Source organism: Penaeus monodon, chromosome 39 (genome assembly GCF_015228065.2).
Source record: "Penaeus monodon isolate SGIC_2016 chromosome 39, NSTDA_Pmon_1, whole genome shotgun sequence".
Lineage (NCBI taxonomy): Eukaryota > Metazoa > Arthropoda > Malacostraca > Decapoda > Penaeidae > Penaeus > Penaeus monodon.
The window spans coordinates 29,820,841-29,827,131 of record NC_051424.1 but is presented as its reverse complement, the minus strand read 5'-3'; the positions used below and the strand labels follow the sequence as shown (position 1 = coordinate 29,827,131).

Sequence of the window (6,291 nt, the reverse complement as noted above, 5' to 3'; positions counted from 1 at the left end):
AGGACTAGATGATGGGAGAGATAACGAGCGATAAGGAGTGATATGAACTTAACTAAGAATGCAAGATGCCCGTCTTTGAGGTTTCATCCTTAACCCCACTGCTTCAGATATCTGAAGTGTGTGCGTGGGTTCTGAAAACAGGTCAGCTCATGTGCATTATGACTGACACACACACCCAAAAAATACCAAAACACGAATAAAATGTCTATAAAAAACAAACCAAAAAAAAGTTTAAAAAATGAGAAAGTAAAAAATCTAAAAAAAAAAAAAATCAAGATTATGATTTTGATTTTATCAGTGATGATTTCAAAATTTTCTTTCTCCCCCCTCCCTTCCCCCCCCCTTTCTCTCCCTGCTACTCATTCCTACCCCCACCCCCCTTCCCACTCCTATTATCCAAACTCTTTACCTACGTGCCTATTAATTTCACACGCCCCCACCTTCTTTAACAAATAATAAATATGTTTTTCATCCAATTTTTTTATGTATGGTAATAACAGCACCCTGAACTGTGATTTTCCTAGTACATTTTGTAGGACTACATAGGCTGTTTTTTTCCCAAAGACAAATTGGTAACACTGTATGTCCTTTTTTTTTTAGCTTTTAAATCTCTTTTTTTTCTCTCCTCCTCATGTATAGACTCTCGTATAAGGATCATTTCTTGTCGGTGATACTGTACTCATTATTATTTATACATATATATGAATATATTTAAGACTATTTACCAAACCAGTGATTTTATGTCTACTCATGGAATTAATATAGTCATTTACTATAGCTAGCTTTAATGGTTATGATTTGCTACTAAACATATGCACGAACTTTAATTAGCTAATAAGTGGTCTTTGGTCAATATTTGTTAATGTTCGGATGATAGAAAAGATAATTAAGTGATATTGAAAATGATGAGGACGATGATGATGAATGGTAGCGTGAATCATGATAATTCAGAGGAAAATGATGATGATGAAGATAATAATATAATGGTGAAATATTGATAATGATAACTGGAAATGAATAGAAAAAAAAAAAAAGGATATCCACTGCATGATCCATGAATATCTGCAACATTTTTTTTTTCTCTCTCTCTCTCTTTTCAAAGTTTTTATTGCAGGATCAATAGACGAAGAAATAAAAGGAAAAGATATAAGCAGATGTCCAGATATGAATGTAATAAAATAATATAAACGAAGAGAAGTTATTGCTGTCATCCTTTCTTCTCATACACGTCGGGATTTCTTTGTTGTTGTTGTTATTGTCGTTGTCAACGGAAAAAGGGGAAAAAATATACGTATTTTTGTCTTCATTTCGTTTATCAGGAAAATGAATACCAAAAAAAAAATAATAATAAATTTAGCACCGATGTATGACCTTATGTATATTTTTTTTTCTAGTAATTAGAAACAACTGTATACATTTCTCATTAACTGAAAAATACATTTATCATTTCATTCATGTCATATTTAACTTACAAAAGGAAATGTTATACTGCGTTCGAACATGACGCATATAACGATGCTTTTGTTTTTAGCCTTTCATCATTATTGTTAATTAAACCATAAAATCTAACTGTATTTGGCCTTCATTCAGAAATGAGTGATATATCAAAATAAACAAAATATCTTTGATCTTTTGTAGCAGAAGTTTTTTTTTTGTCTCATTTTTAATCTTTCGTGAAATATATTAGAGATCGGAGTGACGTAAGGAAGTGAAAAGATTAAAGTAATGGTTTGATTCCGAATCACTAATTGAGAATTGAAATCAAACAATAAATTTAATCAATTGATAATTAACTGATGCTACTTGAGACTAAGATATATATGAAGAAGGTAGGGAGAGGAGATTTTTTTTTCCTGGTGTTTTTTCACCTTTTATATAGAGATTATCTTTAAGTTATATTTATTTTCTGATATTTATATCAGTGTAGAAAAAAATAGTTTTTTTTTTTATATAATGTGTATAGTTCGTATAAGTTTATTATTATTATTATTACTATTATTATTATTATATATCAGTCTATTTTTTAAATAGAATTTGCGTTCCAGTCGGTTTTGCAAGATTGCAAAAAATATGTATATCTATTGATATTTTATTTCTTTCATTTTCTTTTCAAATTAATTTTCTTTTTCTTTTCACGATAGCGTATTTATTCATTTTCTTCAAATGTTTTATAATCCTAAAAAAAAAAAAAAAAAAATCTTAGTTTTTTGTTAAGAATAGCAATTGTTACGCTTATTTGTTTATTTATTCGCTTTAGATATTTTTTCTGTCCTTTTCTTTTAGATTTAATTCGTACATTTAAATTTAAATTCGTGCATTAAGTTTCGTTCAACAGTATTCCTCTAGTTTAATTTCCCATTTTCTTTATTTCATTCGGATTTCTGTTTTCTTTGAAATTCGTAATCCGTTTTCTTTGAGCTTCATTTTCCGTTTTCTTTTATTTTAATTCGGGTTCCGTTTTCTTTGAGTTTCATTCAGATTCCGTTTTCTCTAAGTTTCATTCAGATTCCGTTTTCTTTGAAATTCAATATCCGTTTTCTTTGAGCTTTATTTTCCGTTTTCTTTGAACACAAGCCGGAGTCTCTGCTTTTCCTTTGAGAAAAACGGAGTTACTTCCTTAAGACTTGGTTAGCGATACATAGAAATTTAATTTCTCTCTATGTCTAAATATTAAGTGAATAAAAAAATAAATAAAAATGTAACAAGTTTCTTTTTTATATGTGTGTGTTTTTGTAAATACTTATATTCATATATTTATACATAATTGCTAAAATATTGATTGCACTCTCAAAAGAAGAAGAAGAAAAATAATAAAAGATTAAACGATGGGGAAAAAAAAAAAAAAAAAAAAAAAGAAATAGGAAAATTCTGAATATTTCTTCAGGGGGGGGGGTGATGAGGGGGGAGCAAAAAAAAATAGAAATTCGTGATATTTCATCCCGTTTCATATCAATTCCATTAAACCAAGGATTGATGAGTGCTATGATAAAAAAAAGAAACCAAAATAGAGTATTTAGTTTACGATATACGCTTACAATAAATAAATAAATAAACAAAAAACAAACAATCGTGATTATAGTCAATTTTGAAATAGCATTGATACCAATGATGTCCTGTTAGCCGAAGCCATTCTGGATGGAATTATTATTTGTAAAATATGAGGCTTTATATATAAAAAAAAAAAAAAGACCAATCGTAATTCTGTTTGGAAAAAGGGATATAATATAATTTTCATAGCATGTAGGCTCCTCTGGGAAGAGAGGAAATCTGAGTAATTTTTTAAAATGAGGTTATTTGTAATTTCCAGTCATTATGGAGGGAAAGTTATGATTTTTTTTAATGGAAAAGGAAGTATTTTTTAAAATTTGTAGATTCCAAAGGTTTAAAGATACATTTTTTCTGTAAGAAATGGTAGAAAAAAATATTGCCATGTTGCAGATGTAAATATATATCAACAGTTTTTGAATACGAAATAGAACTTTAATTGCTTTTCGATTCAAAAAGAAAAAATTGTGTTTACTTTCTCTTTATTTTTCTTTAACAATTTCTCAACACAAATTAATTTTTGAGATAAATATGAATTTTTTTTTTTCCTTAAAAACTTTTTTTTTTACCCAATGAAGTCATATTGAAGAAAGAACATATTCCTTGACTTTAAAATGTCTTTAATGACTTACTGAAGTCACTGAACTAAGATTTTTGAACACCTGAACGTGACACAAAGCCAAAGAAATTGAAAAATCAAAGAAAGAAGATTAATTCATAATAGAATATAAAAGAAAGAAAGAAAAAAGAAAAAAACTATAAACAAATAACGATAAATAAAAACGAAAATACAATCCAGCCTCAGTTTCGTACCGTATTTTTACTGCCTTGTATCTGATTTTGGTGAAATGAAGGATGAAAAAAATTTATCCATCACGTCATTAAATTTATTCCCTTGCAAACCAATTTTATAATTAATTTTTATAAGGAGACATTATACGGGGTTAAATTTTAAGGGCTTAAAATTCTAATAAGGTTGGCCCCTGCCATCGATTGAAAATACCTTTTTAATTAAAAATTTTGATTGCCCCTTTTTTAGTTTTTTTTATTTTTTTTACAAAATTGGGATTAATTTCGTTTGAAGTTCGGTTTCCTCTAGTTCCTAAATACTTTGTGATGCAATAAAAACAATGAATTTAATTAATAAAAGTTAGGATAATTGTTTTTGGTTTAAATCAAAAAGTGAAGTTAAAAAATAAAAAATAAATAACTCGTGTTGTTCCCAGTGTTTATATATAATAAATTAATTTAAAACATAACAAAATATATTTTATAAAATTAATTAAATATATATATATAAAAAACCCCATATCCCTTTAATATCAACTTCAATTTTAAGGGAACCCGCAAAGATAGAAAAATTAAAAGAAAAAACAGAATTTGCTTGGTTTAAGTGTTGACTGATGAATTGTGCTTACCACTCATAAAAAATTCTTCCAACCCAATTTAAATAATAAGTATAATATTACGTTTAGGTTATAATGAATAATGTTTCCTTTTTAATTGAGCAAGCGGTTATACCCCAGGATTTACTTATTTTATTGTCTTTCAAGTTGTTTATAAAAAGATTTACTAAAATAAGGTAAATTTCGTTAAGAATCCTTGTATCCCTCTAGCCTAAATAGGTAAAATGCACTAAAAAAAAAAAAATTTAAAAATATAATAATTTTTTAAGAGAAAAAATATACTTAATTAACAAAAAATAATGTTTTGCCACTTATGTATATTTAAAATTAATACATTTTTTTTCTTCTAATAAATTATCTTTAAAATATTTAAAATTTTCTTAACAATTTCATTAAATTAAACGAAATTTTTAAAAATTTAAATGAGTTAAGGTAAAAGTAATTCTCGAAAATTTCTTTCTTCTTTCATGAAAAAATTTTCCATAAATGTAAGTAAAATTTTAAAATAATTTAAAATTTTTCTTCTTTTAATTCAATTTCTTATATCCTTTCTTTCTTTATTTTTCGCAAGTAATTTTTAAAAAAAGAAAATTAAAAAATAAGCTTTAGAAAAAGAATTTTTGTATGCCTATGGTCACGGTTATTTGATTAACAATTTAAAATTTTTTGGGCTTATTCCAAACCTTGTTTTTGAATTCTAGGATAAGGGTTTTTTTTCCCTTCTCTGGGAAGGAAAAAGCGTTCCAAAATAGGGAAAAACAAAGGTAATTCAAAACGAAAAAAGGAATAAAAAGAAGGGGAACGGAAAAAGAAACCCAAGGGAAATGGGTAGAAAATAAAATAGGGATAAGAAAAACAAAAAAACGGAAAAAACGACCTCCCAGAGAAAAAGGAGAAGAAAAAAAGAGAAAAAAAATTTTGGAGGGGGTTTTAAATAAAGAAAAGGAAAATTTTTGAGAAAAAGGGGGGGAAGGTTAGGGGAAGAGAAGAAAAGGAGACAGAAATAGAGAGAAAAAGGGGGAAGGGATCAAAAGGAAAGAAGAGGAAAGGATAGAGAGGAAAGAAAAAGGAGAAGGAATAGGAGAAAGAAAGGAAAAGGGGATAGAAAAGAAAAGGAAAAGGGAAGAGAAAGAAAAAGGAAGGAATAGAGAGAAAGAAAAGGAAAAGAAGAAAGAGAGAAAAGGAGAAGAATAGAAAGAAAAGGAGGAAAAGAGAATGAAAATGAAAGAGAAAGAAAGGAAAAAGGAATAGAGGAGAAAGAAAAGGAGAAGGAATAGAGAGAAAAGGAGAAAGAACAGAAAGAAAAGGAGAAGGAATAGAGAGAAAGAGAAGGAGAAGTAAAAGAGAGAAAGAAAAGGAGAAGAAAGAGAGAAGAAAAGGAGAAGGAAAAGAGAGAAGAAAGGAGAAGGAAAAGAGAGAAAAAAGGGAAGAAGAGAGGAAAGAAAAGAGAAAGAAAAGAGAAGGAAAAAGAGAAAAGGAGAAGGAAAGAAGGAAGAAGAAGGAGAAGATAGAGAGAAAGAAAGGAGAAGGATAAAAGGGAAGGAAATAAAAAGAAAGAAAAGGGAAGGAAAAGAGAGAAAAAGGAGAAGAATAGAGAGAAAGAAAAGGAGAAGGAATAGAGAGAAAGAAAAGGAGAAGGAATAGAGAGAAAGAAAAGGAGAAGGAATAGAGAGAAAGAAAAGGAGAAGGAAAAGAGAAAAGAAAAGGAGAAGGAATAGAGAGAAAGAAAAGGAAAAGGAAAAGAGAGAAAAGGAGAAGGAAAAAGAGGGAGAAAGAAAAAGGAGAAGGAAAAGAGAGAAAGAAAGGAGAAGGAAGAGAGAGAAAAAAAAGGAGAAGGAAT

General features: G+C 28.1%; 1 protein-coding gene across 1 annotated transcript in view; it reads left to right on the top strand.

Moving 5' to 3' along the window:
• Window positions 1-1,834, top strand: part of LOC119597434 (kinesin heavy chain-like) — a 155,942-nt gene extending 154,108 nt beyond the window's left edge. The window contains exon 23 of the mRNA XM_037947003.1: window positions 1-1,834. This exon is cut by the window's left edge and continues 24 nt beyond it. The gene's annotated coding sequence lies outside the window, so the exon portion shown is untranslated.
• The last annotated feature ends 4,457 nt before the right edge of the window (window positions 1,835-6,291 follow it).